Below are 26316 nucleotides of genomic sequence, written 5' to 3' on the forward strand. Positions count from 1 at the left end.
GGGGGCGGGGGGAGGGGTGATAGGGGAAAGATATGTGAAAAATTGGGATGGTGAGATTTCTTTAAAAGTGTTTATTTTCATCATTGGACATTTTTGGATTTTCGCAAATAGATAAATATACACTAAGGTATGGAATGACCTAGGTGAAGATGATATCACTTTGTATAGTCAGACACATTACAGGCAAGGAATGATTCCATCCATCATAAGGTGTTGTGTTTATGGTTGAGATATGTGCAACAATCATGGAACATGATGATCCACATGCAGAAAGGTGTTAGATGACCTTTGATATATAAAGGATGTCACACCCCACCTTACACTGGGTGGAAACATGATGCAATCTAAACCCAATTACAAAATTTTTGCCTAAAACATTACAAACCACCTCAAGTGACATTAAATTTTTCAATTCACTTTATTTAATTTTAATTTAATTTGAAGTAGGATATAAATTCAACCTTAAATTATGCACCACACTAATCACTTTAGCATCTATAGATATTTATTCGATATTTTTTTTAATGTTGTAAATTAAGCATCTATTAAATATTCTGATATTTATTACCAAGTAAATAATCCTTTATGAATCACACAATTAATTTTTCATCTTCCCAAAATAAAAACACGCACATGCACACACGCACACACACACAAACATATATATATATATATATATATATATATTCTTTAATGTTATAAATTAAGCATCTATTAAGTATTCTGATATTTATTACCAAGTAAATAATCATTTATGACTCACATAATTAATTTTTCATCTTCCCAAAATAAAGACACACACATGCACACAAACATATATAGTCACATATAATTAGCTTTTTTATTGGATGATGTGACCAATCTCCACTGTTGGATCATTTCTCTGTGCACCATTGGATCTTAGGGAAACTTGTGATAACCCTAATTCATGGACATAATAGAAAAAGGGTTTCCTTTTCTCATTTCTTCCATTTTGTTGTGCAAGTTGAAAACGAGAGACTATATATATATATATTCTTTAATGTTATAAATTAAGCATCTATTAAGTATTCTGATATTTATTACCAAGTAAATAATCCTTTATGACTCACATAATTAATTTTTCATCTTCCCAAAATAAAGACACACACACGCATGCACACAAACATATATATAATTAAAATTCACCCTACAAGTCATTTTTAAAGAAAAGTGTCAGTCCCTAGTCACATGGGACCCCACCATTAATTAATTCACTAATAAAATAAGATTAAAAATTAAAGTCACATATAATTAGCTTTTTTATTGGATGATGTGACCAATCTCCATCGTTGGATCATTTCTCTGTGTACCATTGGATCTTAGGGAAACTTATGATAACCCTAATTCTATGGACATAATAAAAAAAGGGTTTCCTTTTCTCATTTCTTTCATTTTGTTGCGCAAGTTGAAGACGAGAGACTATGGAGCCAAAATTTTGAAAGGGATGGGTTAAGATTAGAAAGTGGAGAGCTCCATCTCAGATTTTTCTACATGGGTATTGTTTCTTTTATCTGTATATTTCAAACTTTTCCTTGAACCCTAGGTCTCCTTGTTTTAGTTTGCTTCTCCCACCCTTTGGTTTGAGTTTTGTTTTATTTTTGGTTTTATTTTTATTTATTTATTTATTTCTTGATGACAAAATCAACAATGTTGTTGCTGATTTGGTGTAACAATAGTAGCATCATTTATTTATTATTATATAAGCTTTATTTATTTATTATTTCATGTTTTTTGCATATTTAATGGAGTCACTGATTTCTTTTGTAGGGTTTATATTTTCCTTGTGTATTAATTTTTTTATTATCTTTCTACGGTCTCCTCAAAGGAGGGTGGCTTCCATTTGGACGTCACACACTCCCATATGGAGTGTGTTCCTCCCAATATGGGGTTACTCCCACTCGTAAAATTTTAATTTTATTAATTTTTATTAAATTATATTAAATTTAAAATATTAACTTATATAATTTTTTTACACATATTTATATTTATATATAATTATATTTTTAAGGAATAAAAATAAAAATCAAAACTGAAAAACTACTAAATCCATGTGTGTTTATATACACATATGTATGTATCTATGGGTGTGTGTGTGTGTGTGTGTGTGTGTGTGTGTGTGAGAGAGAGAGAGAGAGAGAGAGAGAGAGAGATGGATATACTATGAGAGAAAAATTAGACTCTCTGGAATACACAAATCTTAAACTTAAGTACATATAAATCTAAATACCATAAATGCCTTGATCTTCATAATAGATAAATGTACATATCTGATGTTTCTTGCTAGATTCCACTATAAGGAAAATCATATCCAAAGACAACAATACTCACAATAAATCTGTTGTAACAAATAAAATTCAATGGGAATCTTTCTCAACAAATAGAGAAAATTTCAAATTACAATCATTCAACATCTCACCATTATTCAAGTCTCAATTTCTAAAGTAACAATAGATTTATTATTCCAAGTTCTTATTAATCTGTCCCTTTGCAAAAGTCATCTATAACTACATTTACAACATTACATCATAAATTTAGTTACTTTTTAACTCTCTAATCCTTTCAACAAGTAGATAAAAATTCATTTCACAAAGAATAAGATTGTCTTTTTAGCAACACAAGTTCCGTTTTGAGACAATATTTTTGACATTATGCATATGATCACAACATAAATCTTCAATGTTGGAGTACCATGAACTGCACAAAACCAACATGACACTTTACTTTTGTAATCCCAACCCGCAACATAAAATAAAGGCTAAAAGAGCCAATGGGGAGCTCACCTCCCAACCATAGGGCTAATCATTAGCCCACCCTTGAGCTAGGGGTTGAGTCTCTACTCTGGGATACATCCATACCAACACAATCACCTCATTATACAAAATTCAACCAAAACACATTTACAGACATGAACATACATATAATATTCACATTAAACTTACATTCCCACAAAATCACATTACGAGTTCATTACATCACACCCACACAAGGAGAGTATGACTCTCACCCTCCAAAGGGTATAAGGGCACCTCCTGGGGTATCATATTAAGATACATAGAAATAAAATCTCCATTATAATTCTCAATTCTCACCTCAAGTATAACAATATAATAAATGGAATTCCACATATTAGCAAAGTGGTGCTCATACCACATAAAATAATATCATGGGTACTCATACCCCTTCAATAATATTGACATAATAGAATGATGGCCTTGGGTACTCATACCCTATCAAGTAACATTCAAATAACAAAATGGTGGTACTCGTACCACATAAAAAAATCGTGGGTACTCATACCCCTTCCAGAGAGTGTCACACACTACTCCTAGACAACTCGAGGAGATCCTCTTTCTTTCCCCCATGGAAAGATGGGTTTTTTCCTCAACACAAACAAGCAATTTAATAAAAGAAACAAATTTGAAAAGCAACGCATTAGCAAAGAACATGTACAAATCTCACAAATTCCCACCAACACTCATACAACCACAAAAATAACAAAATACAAGCATTAGATTGAAGCTAAAAAACACACAATAGATTGAAGATCATAAAGATCAGTAAAAGGGAGAACTTAACTCACCTAACTCAATAGGTCTTCTACAAATTTCCCAAATCCTTCTCCATCCTCACCTTCTTTCACTTTTCTCCTTCTCTCATCTACCCTTTCCTAAACTAGAAAATTAAAAAATGGCCAAAAAGTCCCCACAACACTATCCTCACCTTATTTTATAGCCAAGGGATTTGAGTATGAGAATGGATGAGATGAGACCAAGTGGCGGCTCCTCATTCCATCCATACACTCCCCAGAATGATGCCACATCTCTACATCCTTAAACATCCACCTACCCTTCCTCTTCCACCTCATCTCTCAACTATTTCTCTCCCACTTCTTGGGAGGTAAGAGGTTGAGAGAGGAACCTTATCCTTTCTAACCACCTCTCCAAATTCGTGCAAGACTTTTATCCTAATTTTAGAATGGGTAAAATTCACAATTTTTTTTACAATATAACACCTTAAAAATGCCCCTAGATCTATACTATACCCCTACGGACTTTAGTTTCTTTATCCAAGGGTCTTAATGGGTCAAATAAAGGCCTAAACAACACAAATTATAAATAAAATAATTTACCACAAGCTACCACCCATATGACTTTACGAACTCTAAGATTTCCACAATAATTAAATATCACAACATAGTAACACCATACAACATCCATGCTCAACTCACATATACAAAATAAAAAACACAATTACAACAATTACAAATGATCCAATCTCATCCATATGAGAGAGGATTGGCCATACTGAGGAATCACAATAAGGAGTAGGAGCTCAACCCCTTGCCCATTGGCATGTAATAACATCACCATAATTGTAATTGTAATAACATCGTCATAATTGAACTCCTAGATAGAGTATATAGAACTTGATTATAACATCTCATCAATAAATTGTACTTCACTCATGATATACAACATAAATGACCACACTAATATCAAGCATCATTTCAACAATGGGCGACATAACACATATGCTTTGAATGAAGAAGAATGATCCACAATCACGAATCACACTAACTCAATCCCATCTAGCTAAAACATATCATAATCAAATAATCTCAACAACAACACTATGTTTTAAACATCTATTTATATAAAACCAAATCAATCTGACAACACAATATCTATCGTAAGTCTGTAAGTACACTTTAAAATATGATCACTCTGATAGAACACAATAAAACATGAATGCATAAAAGAACATGGAACTAAGTTATTAGGGTCGCAATAGGGGTGGCATCACATCCTCCCCCCCCTTAGCTCCAACTTCCTCCTGGAAGTTGTCGTAATTCCAAAATATAGAGTATAATGTATATATTAACCTAACATTAAACTTAAGGAATATAAGTAGTTCATTAACAAGTATCATCCATAGAACATAGCCATAACCATCACATGCTAGGAGCATTGACACTATAGAATTAAGGCATCTGTGTCGTTATCAAACCTATGCACCTTAATCTCCTTCATAATAGCATTACATCTACAAGAATAGAAGCATACTCGGTCTTTTTTTCTTTTCTTTCGAAAGAGAAGATATCTAAACTCTAATTTTCTCGAATCAACACCGCTAACCCAATGTCTTACTTGAGTAGACAACAAGTCAACCATACTCGTATTTACTAGACTCGTGACTTTTATATTAATTAGACAACTTCTCCCTTCTAGTAGCTCACTAGGTATCATTTCTTAATCAAATGAGGGCAATAATAACCTCAAACAACAATGCATAGGTGAATATCATAAGTAGGCAATGCTGATTTAGATCCTCACTCAGAAGTACTTGATCACATTGATTCCACTGTATGGTTACTCCCCTATGCAACCATGATCGGTATCCCTTTAATTTTGATAGAACACACATATCACATCACATAAAATCTACCAGCAGTTCATAAAATAAAAAGGTCTCAATCAACAGTGCCTAGAATAAAAAACCATAAACCAAAATTGCAATAAAGACTCATAAACAAAGTATGAAATTTCAAGATCAACGAGGTAACCCAACAAATCCATTCAATTAATATAAAAGATAAGATCCTTGAGGCAAAGGTCCCTACTCAAAATCTATGACAATTACCCAAACTGTTAAATTTTAAAGTACTACCGATAGTGTAAAAAGTCAAGTAAATAAAATAATAAGAAATTAAACTACAAAAAGTTCATCCACATCAATAAATTGTGACTTCTCTTAAGCCACCAAAGGGGAGAAGAGGAATAGATGTATTTCACCATACTTGCTCTTAACCCAAGCTACCCTTCTCACATTACCTTGTTATAACTATCTCATTTCATAACTAGGATACTCCATCTACCATACCGCAACAAGGACTATTTTTTTGTTATATAAAGGATATTGGTACAAGGCACCACCCAAAACATGGGTTAAACGTAATTCCCATTCCTTAAACAATGTCTAGGATCCATAATCTTACGAGCTCCTTACTTTACGTCCCAATTTGAGAGGTTCCAACCTCTTAGGACTCATCTAACCTAACCACACCCCCTGTGGTAGACAACCCTAACTATGGTTATCACATCAACATACTTTTCAATTGTGATTTCTAATAAGGAAGGAATATCAGCATGGGGATTAATACTATGCCATTTATCCTACGTTAAGAGAAAAAAAATAAGGGAGGATTAGCTATTCCTTTATCCTAACAACTAAACTAGTAGAAAAATTTCCAAACCATGCAAACAAATAATTTATGTTATTCATAATCTTTTAGTTAAAGGGGAACACGCACAATTTATAGGAGAGGCATGAATTTCGTCACCAAGGATTCATCATATACATTATTCCTTCCCACACTACCCAATTTTCTCATGATAAAACTCAAAACCAAATAAAAATATTATTTTAACTTACATTCATGCACTCTAAAATATTTCATCCAAAATCTTTTAAAGTTCCTATCCTAGCACCTTAGAATCGTATATAAAGAAAACTATAATACTAGAAACGATTAGTTTGATAAATATTTGGACCCAAGGTTGTAATTTAATTTACTTGCTATAGTACCAAGGGTTTAGTGTCATAATTAAGACATTTAGCACACCGTGACACCCTTATTATCTTCCACTGTCACCACAAGGGATCTCCTAAATCAACCAAAACTAGAGAACTCTACGCTAGTTTAATAGAATCTAGCTAAAGTTTTATAAGAGATCATTGTAACCTTATCCTACACCACATTTCTCAAGTTACAACCGAATAAAATAAACACCTCTTAAGTGTTTTCCTAGATATAGCTGATACACTATATAATATTAACATTCGTTTTGATGGAAGAAATACATCCATAATAATTTATTACTCTAATTCTTATGCCTGTTATTACTTTTTCAAGTCTTATTACACTACTCAACCACGATTTAGTTGATAGAGTTATATAGATGCACAAATAGATCATAACACTATATGAATTGTACACATTTCACTTAGGTAAATAGAGAACCCCTATATCTTAACCTTGAAGCAAGTATGGGCACATTCCCTTCTTTATATAGTTCAATGGACCATTCACAATTATTTGAGGTAACATGATATAATCATTAGCACCATCCTTAATGGCACAAGACGAAAATGGCAATCCCATTATTTAAGGGTCAATATCCTAGGCCTAGCTACATCATAAATCATACTAAGTTTTCCTTCCTTTGACAAGTATACTAATAACTTGTTGTGATGATATCCTCATATTAATCAAAAAATATTAGACTAGATAGAACCTGAACCATAGCTTATTCTTGTAACAAGCATCCCTACATAATGCTCGTAATACAAAATGTCAAACAATACCATTATACCATTTAATTTATGTCACTAAATCAAATGTTACATCCCACTATCTTGGGATTTTTAAAATAATTCCATGATAATTATATGCATACATATCTCGTGATTAATTGGTATGTTCATAATTAACAAAATTTGGAAAATGTTGATCACCCTACTTTAAGGAAAAATCGACAATAATTTACTTTTATGATCTTCACCGCACAAGCATAACTTAAATTTTACTTTAACCAACATGAGTTTGAATTTTTTTATTTTTTCCATCTTACTATGGTTTGAATGAGTAGGTTGACTAAAGACAATACTGATCACGTAAACCTCTCCAAGAAAAGGCTAAAAGATAACTTACCATAATAGGTTAGCAAGGTCATGAAATTAAGGTACACCCTTAGACTTTACTAAATTGGTCTTCATACACATTGATAGCTATACATACTTAGTTGACTATAATACTTCTCTTTTCTTATCTTCAATCTCTTAATAGGTAAAACCATTATTTTTCGTGCCAAACCCATGATTCATTTGCATCATGAATACCAACGTAGGTGTTTTCCAACTTCTACCTTTCTCTTGTTCCATCATCCAACCCTGCATTAGTTTTACTAATAGAAAATGATCCACTACATATGCTAAATGGTTTTATAACAACACAATTCAGGAGGAGGGAACTTAGCTAGAGGGTTTCAAGGTTTCCCAAAACTTCCACATAAGTGGCACACTAGGCACAATAATTTGCATTAGGACTATGAGGTCTTTAGAAAGAAAAAAACAAAACTAACCATAATGAGCAACTTTTATGAAGAACTAGCTCCATCCGAACTACAACTATTCCCAATACCAAAATGTGAGGAGTAACCTATACTCATACATTTACAACTTAAAGATAGGAATTTTGATACAAGAGTCAATTATTGAGATAATGAATATTTTAAATTGGGTATCCCTGAATCTCTTCAAAAATTCCTACATCGATATTCAACTTGTAGGATTTGGTAACAGGAGTGTATCTTATGGTGATCACTACTCCTATTGTTAAGGCACCCCTAAACAAAAGAGTTTACTTATTCCATTTGGGTAGGGTGGCCTCAACTAGTTTTGACTTCCCTATGGGCATACACTAACCAAGGTCAAGGTCAATAACAGTTTCATAGTATACTATGGTACACTAATAGTTATTAGAAGTAGACATGACTATTTAATGAATAATAGGTTAGTAACAAAACGCTCTAAGAGATGTCATAGTTTCTTAGAAGAAGCTAATGAGATAGCTTAAACAAAAATTATGCTTTTAAATAATAACTCATGTAATATAATTATTAAATAATATTTACTCAACAACATTTATTCAATAGGAAATCACCAAGTAATCTTCGCAAGAGGTAGACCCAACTAGCCTAGTGTTGAAACTTGGCTCTAATACCAAATGTCACGCCCCACCATACACTAGGTGGAAACATGGTGCAATTTAAACTCACAACTTTTTTTATTAAAACATTACAAACCACCTCAAGTTACGATAAATTTTTCATCTATTCACTTTATTTCATTTAATTTAAAGTAGGATATAAATTCAACCTTAAATTATGCACTGCACTAAACTTTAGCATCTATAAATATTTATTTGATATTTTTTTTAATGTTATAAATTAAGCATCTACTAAATATTCTATTATTTATTAGCAAGTAAATAATGTTGAACACCCAACAAGACTGAGAGGGGGGTGAAACTTCAAAAACAATTATTAACCAACTAATTCAATATCAACACTTTAATCATCAACACATCAAACAAAAACACATGAACACCATATTTACATGGAAAACCCGAACGGGGAAAAACCATAGTGAGAATCTAACTCACAATATGAATAACAATGTTTACAACATTTTAGGCTTGCAGCCAAGGAGCACCGACACTTGAAGAACTTCTAGAACTAAGGTGCACTACCTTAGGCAAGATATAAAAGGAATTGTACAACTAAAGAACACTTCTTCAGGACAAGATGTAAATTGATGTCGAAGGACCCATTGTCAATCAACAACGAATGAAATAGTTGAATTGAAATTGAGGAGGATTCTCCTGATCATGGAACTGTCCTTGAATAATAATCAAGCGGCCAATAACATGGCAAACATCTCTGATGATCTCCACTATCACAACACTCTGTCTAGTAGAATATATCAGCTTCAAAGCTCTTCCCAAACCAACTTTCGCATCACCATAAACTCATATCTGTTTGCAAATCATTATCATACACTTCTCACACAATTCACTTCTCATCCATGCTCTCTTTATTCATCCGCACATCTTATATATAAGATATAACATTGAAATCCTAATCAAGGGTCAGTCAAAACATAATAAGCAATATTACACAAAATAAGCCACTCGAACCTAAAATACTTAGATTGATCCACTCTAGGAGAAAGAGGGAATCAAAACATATCATAATACATCATCCTATGAATAATCTAACAATCCACACATGCTAACACATATTCCCAAAGACGTTACAAAGCATAACATGTAGATATAATCAACTAGTCGGCCACATAACCAATTCCAATGCAAAATACTCTATGTAGATCTCCACAAACCAAAGTGAGACCCAAATAAACATCTCAATGCAACTTCCAACACATCTAAAACAAAAGAACATGATCTAGTAAACCACAATGCAATTAACGACAAATCCATAGGGCACCAAAAGCATTCCAGACCACCCTCAATACATGATGACACAACCAATACCAAGAGAGTATCTGGACCAAACTCCATCCAGATCACCAAGGTCTGACAAAGCATATCCAGACCAACATCCATTCGGATAACTAGGTTTGACATCAATGACAACCTTACAGGCTCATGCTAACAACAATCTCCACTCATGCTAACAACAATCTCTAGCAATCTTCCCCTTTGTCTTTGATGGAAACACCAATGAATCAATAACCAACAACACCAATGAAAATTTGATAATCTCACAACTCTCTCCAATAATCTCACAACTCTCTCCCCCTTTGACAAACAATGACAAAGGGAACTTAGATAAACAGAAACATACTAACCACTGCTCCCACTAAGAGCATCATCGGTATCAATCCAGGAAACAAGGATATGCACTATGTCTTCCCCTAGAGAGATGCACCACAAAATTGCATCTAGTTAGAAAAAGAAGGGGCACTAACCCCTAATTTTTGTTTGAGATACTCAAAAGTATCCTTCGCCAATGCCTTTGTAAATATGTCTGCTATTTGCCCTATGTAGAAATGTATTCCAGTCTAACTTCCTTTTTACAACCTTCTCTCCCAAGCAATAAATAAATGACTCGTATAATAAATGAGAAATAAACAAAACGCATATTAATAAATAAATGATACTACTGATTTGGTGTAAAAACAGTGATATCATTTATTTATTATTATATGAGTTTTATTTATTCATCATTTCATGTTCTCCTTGCAGATTTAATGGAGTCGTCAATTTCTTGTGTAGGTTTCATATTTTTATTTTGTGTATCAAATTTATTATTATCTTTATGCTGATTGTTGTAGCAACAACAAATAAGTGTTTTCTTTAAATTTATTTTTTGTTCTTCTTGTATATATATATATATATATATATATATATATATATATATATATATATATATATAATTTTAAAAATAAAATTTAATATTAATTATTCTTTATTTTTTAGTGCGCTACATGTTGTCCTCAAAGGAGGGTGGTAGCCTCCATATGGGAGGCGCAACCCTCCCATGTGGGGGTCACACACCTCCATATGGAGGGAATACACTCCCATATGGGTCACACACCTCTTCATACTCAGAATACTTCATATCATTGATCCAATCAATTAATTCCTCCAGATTTAGATTTCTAAAAAATGTAGAAACCTTGGTCTTTGGCCTCTTTCCAATCTTGGAAATGGCCCTAAAAAATCTTTCTTTAGGATTTCTCGCTACTTGTTCTTCTTCAAACTGGACTCCTTCAGATTCATCCTCACTTTCATCTCTTCCTCTAAAATCAACTCCTCTTCGTAGCTCCTCTTGCAATGCTTGAACTTGTTAGTAGAGGGCTCTAAAACCATTGTTTGTCATAACAACATTTCTTCTACCATGGTTCCTTTATGAAGGCATTTTTATCAAACCCACAACCACACTCCTAGTGCAAATTGCCTCACATTCGACAACCTATTTACACACAAACTTATGCTCTAATACACTTGATGAAGGGTACTCCCCTTAAAAACCCAAACACACAAACAACAAAGAGATAAACAAAAAATTCAAGAAAGAAACACTTTCTTTTTATTAACCTAATGAAATGAGAACTGCAAATGTGGGATCTTCTTCCTTGTTGGCTTCTCTTTCCGCTTCGGGTGCTCGTCCGCCGCCTTCTGCACAGGCTCTTACCTCTTCGGGTGTGGGTGTTGTGTCTGCTCCGCCACCTGGGGGTAATCGCTCCAAAGTTGGGGTTGCAAAGAAGTTTGCTCCTGTGGCCGAGCCTTTTCTTGTCTGCAGGTCTATTGCAATTTATCTAGAGGAGGATATTGAGGCTGAGATTGATCATGCTGTCTTTGTTTTTGCTGCTCATGGTATTATTTGTAGATTTAGAGGGTTTTGGCCCAGCCTTCCTGATCTTCATGCATGGATATCCAAGCACTGGGAGCCCATCTTGTCTGGTACAGTTCATATCTTTCCTTTGGCTAAAGGGTTTTCCATAGCAAAATTTGGCAATGTTGAGGACATAAACCGTATTTTGTGTGATCATTTCTTCAGCTAGGATGATTGTTTTGTGTTAATGGTTAAGCCTTGGCACAAAGATTTCAATCCCTCTTCTGAAACTTTCAACAAGATGCCTATTTGGGTTAGGCTCCCTAACCTCCCACTTCATCTTTGGGTGGATTCTCTTTTGGAGGAAGTGGGTGGGGCTCTTGGGAACCTTCTGATGTTCGACGCTGATTCTTTTAATATTTGCAATTCTACCTATTCTTGCATTTTGGTGGACATTAATGTGTCTAAGGGTTTGCCTGTAGAGATTAAGCTTATGTCTTCTAAGGGCCATTGGATTCAGCCTTTGGACTTTGAAGGGATTCCCTTCAGGTGCAGAAAGTGATTTAAAACGGGTCATGTTGCTGCTAAATGTGATCTTGGTGTTACTACGAAACGTTTTGTGTCTTGGTGGAACGGTGCTTCAGCTCAACATTATTATGTTGTGAAGAAATCTTCACAGTGAAGTTTCTCCCAAGTGGTTGCTTAGGTTAGCCCGACTGCTACTACGGCTCCTCTGGCGGATGGGGAGGCTTCCTCTAGGGAGGGTGGTTTTGATTCTTCCCGACCTTTGGAGGTTGCTGGGGCTTGTGGGTCGCAGGCTGGTGTTTCTTCTGATGTGGTTGTCTTTCCCATTGCTGACAGGGAGGAAGTTGATGATGCTAGCTCTTTGGATGTTGTTGGTTCTTTGGGCTTGGTTGGCTCTTTCTCGGGTCCTTTGCACCCAACTTCTTGGATGGATTTTGTTGCGAAAGTGGAAGAAGGGTGGATATCGGTGAAAAAGAATAAATCTAAATCTGCGAGTACTTTTGATATGACCCTTCGCTCCCATAAAGGGAAGAAGTAATGTGTTTCTTGTCCTCTTCTGGTTGAGGGAGCCAGCTAAAACCCTTTGTTGTGTGCTTTCCTTGGTGTATGCTAGCAATTTTAAAGGGCTTTCCTTGTTGGTTAGGGTGTGTTGTCTTTTCCACTAGTACAGGGTGTTTGTAATCCCTGGGGATAGTTCCTTGCTATCCTGTTTTCTTGTCTTGGTTTGGGCTACTGGTGTTTAATTTCTATCTATCGAGACAACCTTATCTGTTGGGTTCTAGTCCCTGGTTCTCTTTTGTAAGGGGTTTCGGGTCCCCTCAAAACCTATTTTTGCCTAATAAAAAAAATTCAAAAAATTGTATGCTATTGCCACATGGGCTCAAATCATTACAAAGAAAAACAACTCTTTAAGAAAACTCGACAATTTGGAGCCACAATTTGTACTAATGGAACTGTCCTATAAACCTCAATTCACATATTTATTTAGCACTAATAACCGCCGTAAAATATTCTAGAAAGTGCAATTTTTCTTCTTTTTGGCGTCCAATGGGTCATTTTCTCGCCCAAGAGGACTTTTCGTTGAAACTTGAGTTTTGGTGGCACAACTTCTAGGAGCCATAACTTTTGGTTAGACAAAAACTTTAATATCTTTCCAATAGTGCAAAACATTGAAATGATTGATTTAGCAGTCATTTTATTTTTTAGTTTTGCTCCTTGGGGTTAGTTTTCATGTATATACAAACTTGAATAGGTCGACTTACTAAAAATTGGAAGCTAAATATTTTGTCATTTAAAGCTTTTGACTATCCTACACCTTGTAAGTGTCATCACATGCTCCATAAAAATTAAAGTGAGCAATGAAAGAAAAAGAAAATACAATATTTCTAGGTGATACAAGATTGCCCTTCCACCACTAGATGCCCCAGCATCAAATCCACACCTATGAATTCGACCCAATGTAATGAACAAATATAATTGCAAATCAAGCTGAAACCCTTGGAAAGTGTGTATGTAACAACAAAGTTGAATGAAACATCCATCACAATTAAAATGTAGAATTTTTAATGCTTGAATCCTAAAATAACATATAAGACTTGTCACATATCAAAACCGAATGTAATGTACAACATGACTTTTTTAGGGTTCGAAAAACTATATATAATGTTAAATTTTTCAATATACACTTTTTTAAAGACTTTAAATTGCATACCCTTCTTATGTGGTAAATGGGCCTCGAAATGAAGTCACACATGGCATGCACATAGTGGATCTTGGTAGGTTGCACATGTATCAAGTGTGAACATTTATTGATTGCAAACAAAATTTTATTTGTTGTCTAGCATTTATATGGTATACTCCAGTGTGTTTTTTTCATGATTAAAATACTAAGCTTTTAGATAATTGAGATGTGACGAGATTGTCACAAAATAATATCATTTGAATGAAATGAGCCTTGGAGTTCTTCCCACTACATATTTTGTTGGCATGATTATAATAATGTTTAATGTTTGTATTTCATGTGTCAATTCTACAACATATAATTGATTGCTTAGTTGTGGCATTTCACATATTTATAGGTGATAGCCAATACATCAATATGCAAGATGGCATATGACCATCTTACCAAATCCAAACACATTCTTAGCTACATACACTTTTAGACAAACTAATGTCATCCATCTGATAAAGTACATGTTTAGTTGATGATATCACTGAAGTTGGTGTTCACTTCCACTAGTGGTGAGAACAATTCCCCAAACTATTAGCATTTATTTATTCCTAAAATAGGTTTAACGAAAGGCTTGTAGGTACATTTGTCACACCCAATTCAAGTTGGCACACATAGAATAACATTGCAACTACTTCTAAGAAGAGGACCATGGAAAGAAGCAAGAATATAGCAAACGGGACTCAAAAAATCATCTTTGAGGCAGGTATTTCTAAAAAGTCATGAAGATTATCTCCTGGAACATTCGAGGATTGAACAATCCTCACAAACATGATTTAATTAAAATTATGATTAGAGACAAAAACCCGGATATTTTTTTGATTCAGGAAACCAAAATGCCTAAGGATAAGGTTGGATGTTTGAAAATGTTTAGTAATGGAGGAGTTAGTGGTGGTGCAGTTCAAAAGGAGCATCGGGGGGTATTGCTACTTTCTGGAATAAAAATAATGTAAAAGTCGAAGTGTTGATTCAAGACAACAATCTGGCTTGTATTAGATTTAAATATTTGAAAGAGGGTACTTCGTGGGTCTTAACTAATGTGTATGCCCCAAACACCATGACTGGTAGAAGTGATTTCTGGAAAAGCTTATCCTTGTTTAGGAGTAAGTTTGTTGAATATAGCTAGATTATTATGGGGGATTTCAATACCGCTTTGAAAGAAAATGAGAAAAAGGGAGGGTGCCAAACCAATCTGGACAGCACATTGGATTTGATGGAATTCATCAATAATAATGCTCTCCATGACCTGGATTTGCAAGGAGTTAAATATACCTAGAACCAACAGAAGGAGTGGGGAAGTTTTAATTCAGGTCAGGCTTGATAGAGCTTTAATTTCTCTAGATTGGTTTAATTCTTACTTCTGCTATTTATCAGCTCATATAAGGGTAGGATCGGATCATTATCCTATATCCTTTACGACTGATGCCAAGAAGGGAAGAAGACACTTCCCTTATAGATTTGAGAGAATGTGGACTAAACACTCGGATATGGAAAGCAAAATCAAGGAATGGTGGCAGGTTAGAATTGAAGGAAATGCTATGTATAAGGTGGTCAAAAAGTTAAAATTTGTGAAAGATAATGTTAAAAGATGGAACAAGGAGTCCTTTGGGAACATCTTTGCTTCTAAAGCCTCCATCCTCTTAGATCTGAAAGATATCCAGGATAAAATTCAAAATAATGGCTATACAAAGGTCTTGAGAGATGTTGAAGACGAGATTCTTATGAAATATCATGACATAATAGCAAAAGAAGAAATTTTCTGGAAACAAAGGTCAAGAAATATTTGGTTGAAGGAAGGGGATAGAAATACCAAATACTTTCATATGTGAACTCTGAAACATAAGGCCATCAATATGATACCCCAGCTTAAAGTTAATGGTAGAATTGTTGAAGATGAAGAGTTTTTCTCCAATCTCCTAACTAAGGAACATAATTTGGACCTGCAAGCTCAAAGGGACCTTTTAGATTGTATTCCCTCTATCTTGGGTGCGGATCAGAATTCATATCTCACTGCTATTCCATCCAACGATGAGATTCTGAAAGCTGACAACTCCTTTGAAGGTAACAAGGCCCTGGCCCCGGATGGTTTTCCCGTGTTCTTTTTTCAAATGTATTGGCATATTGTTGGGGGTGATGTTTCAAATGCTGTGAAAGAATTTTTTGGTGCAAGAAGAATTTTGAAAGAATTCAATGGCACTTTCATTGCTCTTATTCCCAAAAAGATGGGAGCTGATTCCATGGATCTTTTTAGACCTATCAACCTTTGCAATTCTTTGTACAAGATCATCTCTAAGGTTTTGACTTCTAGAATCTTGAGTCTACTCTCATTTCTCCCCAGCAAAGTGGCTTTGTCCCTGGGAGACAAATCTTGGATTCGATAATATCGGTCCATGAAAATATTCACTCACTCTCTAGTACTAAAAATGAAGGCTTTCTTTTGAAGCTTGACTTATCTAAAGCCTATGATAGAGTGGACTGGGGATTTATGATGGATGTTCTCTCTGCTTTTGGTTTTAGCTCTAAAAGTATATGTCTTATTCTGCAATTGGTTTCTTCTGCTTTTTTTTTGTCTTAATCAATTGGTCTCCTTCCCCCTTCTTCAAATCCTCAAGGGGTATCAGACAGGGGGATCCTCTATCCCCAGTTCTTTTTATTATCATGGCGGAATGTCTGGGAAGATTCATTGGAAATCTTGTTGAGAAGGGAGAGTTTTGTGGATTGAAACCTTCTTCTGCGGATCAAGTTTGCTCCCATCAACAATTTGTGGATGACTCTATTATTATGGGGAATGCTTCAGTGAAAGATTCTAGGAGTTTAAAGAAAGCATTGGATAGTTATGGGTCAGCCACCGATCAATTGATAAATTGATCTAAAAGCTTTGTTTATTTCATCAACACTCCGGAAAGAAGACAAATAAAAATAAGTAACATTTTGGGGTGTCAATTGGGGAATCTTCCTACTTCCTATCTTGGGCTCCCTTTATGTCGAGTCCCTCCTGATACTTTCTGGGATACTCTTGTGGATAAATTTCATAGGAGGCTAGCTGGTTGGAAAGGCTCTCTTCTCAGCCAAGCTGGTAAGGTTCAACTTTTGAAATCTACTCTTCAGAGTATTCCAATTTATGCCATCAGCCTATTCAAAATTCCTACCAAGTTTGCAGAGGCTATTGAAAAAATTCAAAGATCTTTTCTGTGGACAAGGGTCGAGGAGAAGAAGGGAATGAATTTGATTGCATGGGATAAGGTTTGTAAACCTATAAGAAAGGGGGGTCTTGGCCTCAGAAGAATAAGAGACATGAATGAGTTTCTTATGGCTAAGCAGATATGGAGAGGTTATAACACCCAAGGAGAATGGAAAATGATATGGGACAACAAGTATAAAAGACAATATCCTACCATTCTAAGCTTCCTCAATGTCAAAGATATCCCAATTGGTTCTAATATTTGGAAAAATATTTCAAGAACAAGAGATCTTATTACCAAAGGTGTGAAATGGAAGGTGGGGAAAGGAAACCTCATTAAATTCTGGGAAGATTCTTGGTTGCTTGATACCTCGTTGAGTGAAAGTCCTGATTGGGGTGAATTTCAGAATCAGTGTAAGGAGAAATATGGCACTATGGTGGGTGACTATTGGAATGAAGGACAGTGGAAGGAATTATCCCATGTTGATCCCTCCCTTGGTAATTTGAACAAAATTATGAACTCCATGGTGGTGGTGGATGATGAGGATCAACTAATCTGGAAACTCACAGCAAATGGTAAATTTTTTGTTGCCTCTTTCTATAATCAACAGTTTTTTAAGTTGGAGAGTCCTTGTTGGGCTAAGGCTTGGGTGAAAGGCCTAATTCCTAAAATTAATATTTTTTTCTGGACTGCCCTTCAAGATAAAATTTTGACTATTGATAACCTCAGAAAAAGAGGAATATGTATGCCTAGTGTTTGTTTTCTTTGTATGCAAAATGGGGAAACCATTAACCACTTGTTCTTCCATTGCCCCTTCTCTGCTGATATCTGGGCTAGATGTCTAGATTATTTCAATATCAGTTGGATATTTTCGGAATCAGTCTAAGAGGTTTTTAATTCTTGGCATCATCCCTCAAGGAATAAAACTATAATTTTGTTATGGAGACTGGTTTTACCCTATATTTGTCGGGGAATATGGAAAGAGAGAAATGAAAGAGTGTTTAGAGAGAAGGCATCTAAGGCTTAAATAATTTTTGAGAAAATTAAACGTCATATAGTGGACAATATTAACATCATAGGTTGAATAGCCAATCCCCAAGATCAGAATGATCATTTTATCTTCAAGAACTAGAGATTGAAGGGAAGAGATATCTTGCAGGATAATCCTAGGGAAGGTGTGAAATGGGAAAGCCCTCCCCATGGCTGGATGAAAATCAACTTTGATGGCGCTTCAAAGAGTAACCCTGACAATGCGGGGTGTGGAGTGGTTTTAAGGGATGAATGGGGAAAATACAAAATCATTAAATGTATCCCTATTGGAAGTCAAACAAATCATGTTGTTGAGGCTATGGCGTCTTATCATGGGATGGCGCTAGCAAAGGAAGCCAATTGTACCAGAGTATGGTGTGAAGGTGACTCTTTGAATATCATAAACTGTTTGAATAAGGTGTTCCCGCCTTCATGGTCAATAAACAATGCCATTAAAGCAGTGAAGAAAATAAGTGAAACCTTTGATATGTGTGTCTTCACACATGTGTACAGGGAAGCTAACTCGTGTGCTGACTGGGCAGCCAACCTGGCCTATCGAACCGAGGAAATCATTACTATTAATGGGGAGACTAAACTTGCGTGTGAGGCGAAATCCTTGTTCGATCTGGACCGTATCCAGATGAGGCAACGTGGCATCATCAATCATAATTCCTAATGCTTTTCCCACTTTTTTCGATGAAGGATTACAACGGCGGTGATGAGCATTTATGTAATTGTCCTATCATATTAACAGGGCACGTCTGGGTTGTATTTCAGAGCAATAATAGAAACCAGAGAAGAAAAATCAAAGCAGATATTAGGAATTCCAGTGATTGTGAAGGAAAAATGGGAGGGGACAAAAAAAGGTTTGAACCAACCTCATGTTCGGATTGGAAGAAGAACAGAGAGGTTTGGGAGATGCTACAGGAGGGGGGATTAAGTGTGTTCATGGAGAGGCTCTGTGGTAAAGACCCAACAATCACCAAGCACTTTATAAAGAATTGGAAGAGTGGCAAAGTTTTGGTGGGAACTCAGATGATGACGGTGGATGAAGATATTATTGCAGAAGCCACGGGGATGGTGACAGAGGGTATTAAGTTCTATAGAGATCGTAGTGTCTCTGATAAGGCAGAGGACAAAGTTCCTATCACGGATGGCGAAAACAAGAAAATGGTGAAGGTGGATAACTCCTATCACTCCCCAAAATGCATCTACAAGCCATGGAGGTTCGTGTTGTTTGCTACCATAACCTACATTAAGCTAGATGGGAGATTTACGAGAGCTTACGAGAACCATTTTGTGTTGCTCAACCACTTCCGCCATGGTGAAAAGGTAAGCTTGCCCTATTATCTTTCTTGTTCCATGGACACACAATTAAAGAAATGCAGAAAGACCCTCAGGGAGACCATGCTCTTCATCAGGGTCTTATGGTTTTAGTGTACAAATTGCTAAAAGGGAAATGCATAGAGAAACCAATTAGAGGTAAAAATACCAAGGCTGAAGAAACAGAAAATGAGTATAGTGGTTTCAACTATGACTCGGAAACCGAAGGTGAGTTAGAGGAGCTTAGCAAAAAGGGGAGGAATAAGGGGAAGAGAAAGAGGATTGTGGTTGATTTTGATATCTTGGACTCCGAGGATGAGTCCTTTGAGGAAAAATTCATCAAAAGCAAGAAAGGTAAAGGAATGGGGAAACAAACCCAGAGGAATAAGAACATTAGCAAGGGAGTTAACAAAGATAAAAAACATATTTTGATAGCTTCTGATGAGGATGTGGAGGAGGGAAAAAATGACAATGTGAAGGGTAAGGAGGGGGATGAGATTCCGGATGTGGGTCGTGATGAGGATTTGAATACCCAAGGATTGCAGAATGATAGCCAAGAGGATAAAAGGGGAAATCCTAGTGATTGTCATGGGGATAATGATAGTATTAAGGGATTTTGTGATACTATCAATAGAATTGTGAAAGATATCAATAACCTGAAGAATGATATGAATGTCACCAAAAAGGCCACGATAGGAGACAAACCTCTTTCTTAAAATGTTAAAGAATTGGTGGTGGCAATCAACAATGCTGAAGCTATTGCAAACATGGTTAGTAAAATTCTTGAAACTGAGAAGAAGGTTAAGGAAATGGAAGGGAATAGAGAGGCGAATGGGTTGGAAATTACCATGAAAAATCTGGCAATAGAGTCAACAAAATGGAACAAACCATGAAGAGGATAGCTGAACAGAATTTCCAGATTCTTAAAGCCTCTGTGGACAATATGAACATTTTGATTAACAGATTTGATAACTTTAAAGACAAAGAGGGCGACAAGGGCCAGACAGAGAAAAGAGGTCATGAGAAAAGAACTAGAGCCAACACCAGGAATCAGGGTGACATCAAGGGACGTGAGTTGGATGATTTGAAGGCCTCTGCGGACAACATGAAGCAGATGGTGGTTCCTACAGAAGATATTATGAAAAATGTCTAGTTGTCTCAGTCTCTATCTTTGTCTTTGTGCTGTCCTTTTGCTATCTTTTTGTTGTCTTAGTGCGGCCCTATGTGTTTTGAGATCCCTTTTTGGTTTGGATGGAATCTAATTTTGTTTTGGGGTGATCAGGCACAGATCTTTTCCGCTTTAATGCTTCTTCTATCTCTTGTTATGTAAAAGGTTTGGGTTCCTTTCAAAAACCCGTTTTTACTTAATCAAAACATTGCAACTACTTCTAAGTGCCTACCTCTCAAGTTACACCCAAGCAAAATGGCCAAGTATGAAAAGTCCCTTTCATATATTTGGTTTCCATCCTGCAACAATGCATTTCATAAAAAACATGAAGGTGGGTTTCTAAGGTGCCACCAAGCAAGACATTGATTTAGTGTAAGTGGCTCCCTTAATGCAAGAATTACACAAGGCATTGTTTCTCCAATAAACTTATTTATCATTCAAATGAGATGTACAACCCTACTCCATACACAATCAAAATTGTGGTCTCCACTTTAGACTATGGAGGCTTTTAATTTTAGGTTTGATATGTATACAATAGTGAATATTACACCTCATCTACCAATATTACTTTCTTGAATTATATTGCACCACCTCAAGGGCCAAATATGCAACAAAAACCATTGCAAAAGGATGGATTCCTCAACTCTATAATTGGCTACCAACCTAACAACTTACACAAATCTATAACTAATCACATTTCAAAACCACCTGACTCACCCATCCCAAATATAATTTTACTCGATAGAGGAAAATGGAATAACCTTTAATTTATAAAAACCATAACAAACTGCATACTCAACTTACAATGAAAAGAAACAAGAAATGAACATCCACACAACAACATAAGTTAGCCATGGCATAATGTTTATCCTACAGAAACTAGAACACAGAGAAAACCCCAATAAGAAATCCACTAATTTTGCAGTAATTCAAGTCTTAATGTCCCTCCAAGGCCAATATCATCATGCTTGTAAATGTCCTCCACAACTCTATTCAGAGTGTGTCCAAATGAACACAAAGATATCAACCAACAATTTGCATCATCAAACTAGATGATACAACCTCCAAGCAATGCTCATCTTGTTAGAATATTTAATCTTTACTTGACTTAGGTTTATTTGTATTTAGTTTAGGATATTCCTTTCGAATTCTTACATGTAATTTGTCCTCTAGTATGCGTGAGGACAAATCATTTCTTTTATTTTCCTTTATTAAGGAATATTAGATTTCCTCCATAAGAGGATGTGGACACATGGCACACACATTTTATGAATGGTGGCATTCATAGATTTTGGAGTTACTTTGTAACTCCTCTCCTCATCTCTATTTAAGAGATGTCTCCTCTCTCATTTCTTCTTAATGACAATATTGTAAAGAGCTTCTTGCTCCCCCCCTCTCTCTCTCTCTCTCTCATTTTAGGCATTGTATCATTCATAATAACACAAGGGGTTTTTCTTTGCTTTTCCCCTTTCAAAAGTTTTTGTGTCTCCTTCTTCACATTTGGGTGATTGCTCCAAGGTTTTTGCATTTCTCTTGGTAACATTTACTTCATCAATAAACTTGTATTTTGTTTTTATTTCCTTGCTCTTGTATTTCCTTTCATGGTATCAAAGCAGGTTTCTAATTCTTGTTTCAAGTTGAGATTGATGAAGGTTACCATTCTGTGGAGTTCACCTTGTTGGAGGCATTGTTGAGAGGAGAAGAAGTTCTTTTTATAATATTTTCTATTGTGCAGGTTTTGGTTTCAGTTTTAATTTTTTTTCAAACTTGTTAACAAGTTTGCCTGCAGGTTTAATCTTCTTAGATTCTAGTTTGTTTGTTTTTTTAAATAAAGCTTTGGAAGACTTGCTACCAAAGTTTCTTCTTTCTGGTTTAAAGGTGTGGCTTTGGAAGGCTTGCCACCAAAGTTTCTTCTTTCTGGTTTTTTTTTATTGTGACTAGTTTGGAAGGTTTACCCCCAAATTCAACCTCTTTAATATGTTTGGTCGGCTTGCCGCCAAAACTGATTTATTATTAAATTGCATTCTCTATTTGTTTGTAGCTTCTATCATTTCATTTACTTGCAAGTTTTTTTTTTAATAAAAATAATTTTTTTATATTGTTTCTTCATTGAATCTTTGTGTATTTACAAAAAATATCAGAGTAACATTTTCTGCAAGTTCTACCCTTTAGAAGGCATAAATCTCTTTGCTTGCAGTTCTACATTGTATTTCATTCATCTCACATTCATTCGTATTTTTTTTTTCAACTTCTGCTATTGTAACGTCTCTGTAACTATTTCTACTCGTATTATTTTCCAACTTCTGCTATCATAAGTTTGTTGTCGTTACATCTTTGTACTCTTTCCTGAACTATCTAATGTCTCTGCATTCTGCTCTGGAAATGTTTTGAAACGCCTCTGCATTTATTCCCTTCAACCTCTCTCGCCTCTCTTTACATTTTTCGTTCAATTGCATGCATTGGATAACGTTTTATTTTCTCTGCCCTCTGCATTTCGTATCCTGCCATTCTCCTTCACGTATATTCTACTTTTTATTTTTAAAAAGCCTTCTAACTTTCACCTATAAAACAAACTTCCAATAAACTTAAGTTTATAAAAAGTTAAAGTTTCTCTTCTTATTCATACGTATATGCTTTTCATTTTTACAAAGTTTAAATAAAACTTTATAAAGATTTTAATATATAAAAAGAGTTTTAAAAGTTTGTATTAAAGTTTTATAAAGTTTTATAAAGTATATAAAAAGTTCAAAAATTTAAAAGTTTTAAAAAAGTTTATGATCTTTTTTTATATAAAGTTTTAATATAATTGTTTTATTGTTGATAAAAAGTTTGTTTAATTAAAATTTGAGTTTTGTTTAAATTTAAATTTGTTATTTTAAAATAACAGTTTTTAATAATAAAAAAAATTTAAATAAATTATTATATTATATTCAATTTTATTTAAAGGAGGTTTTTTTTTTTTTTTTTAATCAAAGGGGGTAATATTTTTACTAATCATTATTTTTCTATCATGTCTACATTAATTCTGAAAATTAAATTAAATAGTTCCAATTATCATTCATGGAAAACACATATTTCATTTATTTTTTGTTTCAAACACCTTTTGGATGTTGCTACTGATAAAACCTCAGAGCCTGCTTCAACTACTCATCAAGCCAACCAAGACATATGGAAAGTTCAAAATGAGGAAGCACTTGGTTTAATTGGTATTTCCATGGTTCATGATTTGTATGTTCTAATTGGATATTGTACAAAAGCATATGAAGCTTGGGAAATTTTTAAAACAACTTATGATAGTTCAAATAAATCCCGAAAAATTCAGCTTCAAGATCAACTTGAAGATCTCAGGTATACAAATTTTAAAACCATAGATGAATTCTTATTAAAGTTTGATTCTATTAATAGTCAAATAACCAATTTAGGAGTTACGCTAGCTGATTTATGTTTAATTCATCTTATTCTTAAAAAATGTCTTCCTCGTCAATTTCAGCAATTTATTACAAATATTCATGCTCAACTTGTTATTCCTAGCTTAGCTACTCAATTAACTTATGATATTTTTTGTAATTTTTTACGTCAAGAGGAAGCTAAATTAATTCAATTTGGTACTCTTAAAAGTAGTAAACATGTTTTTATGTCTAAAAACCAAAATCATAATAATAATTTTAGATCCAATAATAATAATCATAATCATAATAATAATCACAAATCTTCTAACTATCAATCTCATTCTAAATCCTATCATAACAATTTTCATAATAATAATCATAATAATACGTACAATAATCAAATGAATAATTATCAAACAAGACCCCATTGCACATATTGTGGGAAAGATGGACATATTACTAATAATTGTTTTAAGAAGCAAAATGGTAAAAAACCCATGAACCAAAATAATCAAAATAATCAACAACATAAACCTCATTATAAGAAAGGTAATAATAATGGCAATTCATCTCCTCATGCATTTACATGTACTTATAATGTTTCTCAACCACTTGAGTGGATTATTGATTCTAGTGCATCTCAACATGTTACTTCTCATAAAGAATGTTTTGAATCTTTGCATCTTGATACTTTCAATATTTTTGTTCAATTAGCTAATAATCATAGTTGCAAAGTTGAAGTTATTGGTGATGTGAATGTTCCTAATGGGAAATTACGTGATGTTCTTTAAGTTCCTGAATTAAAATCAAATTTGATTTCAGTTCCTAAACTTTGTCAAGATTATAAGATTAACTTTTATAGGGGCATGTGTTATATTATTGATCCAAAAACTAATCATGTTATTGCTACCGCTAAAATGGATACCGATAACTTATTCAAGTTCTATAAATTTGCTCCTACAAAGTATTATTTGCTTACTACTGTTGATTTTACTATATGGCATGAAAGACTTGGCCGTCTCAATTCTGATTATATTTCATTGATGCAAAAAGCAAATATGGTTGATAGATTGCCTACTATTGTTCATTCTCAAATTATTTGCAATGGTTGCATGAGTGGTAAGATGCATAGCGAACCCTTTCCTCGTGGTCAATCTTGGAGGGCATATACTAAATTGCATCTAGTTCATAGTGATCTCTTGGGTCCCATGGAGAATCCCTCCATCCAAGGTTCAAGGTATGCTCTTACCTTTGTTGATGATTTTTCAAGGAGAACATGGATATATTTCCTTCATAATAAGGATCAAGTACTTGATGTGTTTACTGAATTTCATATGTTTCTAGAAAGGCAATCTGGTTCTAAAATTAAGATTCTTTGTACTGACAATGGAAGAGAATATGTCAATAATGCATTTAATGCTTATTTGAAATCTTTTGGAATTAAACATGAGCTTACCATTCCTTATACACCACAACAAAATGGTGTGGCAGAACGGAAGCATAGGACCATTGTTGAAATGGCTAGATGTTTATTGCATGCAAAAAATATGGATTACAAGTTTTGGGTTGAAGCTATGGCTTGTGCAACCTATTTAATTAATAGAACACCTACCAAAGCCTTAAACGATAAAACTCCTGAAGAAGCTTGGTTTGGTAGAAAGCCCAATTTGCAGAATTTAAGAATTTTTGGTTCCACTGCTTATGTTCACAAACCTAAGGAAAAAAGAAAAAAATTTGATGTTAAATCTTCTTTTATTTTTGTTGGTTATGATGAAAATACTAAAGGTATAGAGTTTACAATCCTATTACTAACAAGGTAAAAGTTGCAAGAGATGTTTGTATTGCAGAAAAAGGCATTCATGATTGTTCTAAAGTGGAGGATGATGAACTTGCTCAAAACAAAGTTGTGCTTGTGGATGACCAACCTCCTTCTCTTAACCCTACTTCTAATGCATATCTTTCTATTCCTTCTAGTGATAGTGATGATGATAATAATAACTCTACTCCTCATAACTCTTCTTCTAGTGAT

General features: G+C 34.5%; 1 protein-coding gene across 5 annotated transcripts in view; it reads right to left on the bottom strand.

Annotated features, from left to right (window-relative positions):
• Nucleotides 1–26316, bottom strand: part of LOC131075033 (glycerol-3-phosphate acyltransferase 9) — a 337473-nt gene that overhangs the window by 52205 nt on the left and 258952 nt on the right. The window contains exon 14 of one of the 5 annotated variants that reach the window (XM_058011864.2): nt 9217–9719. The exons of 2 other annotated variants lie outside the window; for them this stretch is intronic. The gene's annotated coding sequence lies outside the window, so the exon portion shown is untranslated. Of the gene's footprint in view, nt 1–9216; nt 9720–25832; nt 26001–26316 lie in introns of those variants that run through there. 2 more of the 5 variants (XM_059213954.1, XM_058011859.2) reach the window with 2 other exon arrangements.

This window comes from Cryptomeria japonica, chromosome 11 (assembly GCF_030272615.1).
Source record: "Cryptomeria japonica chromosome 11, Sugi_1.0, whole genome shotgun sequence".
NCBI classification, from domain to species: Eukaryota; Viridiplantae; Streptophyta; class Pinopsida; order Cupressales; family Cupressaceae; genus Cryptomeria; species Cryptomeria japonica.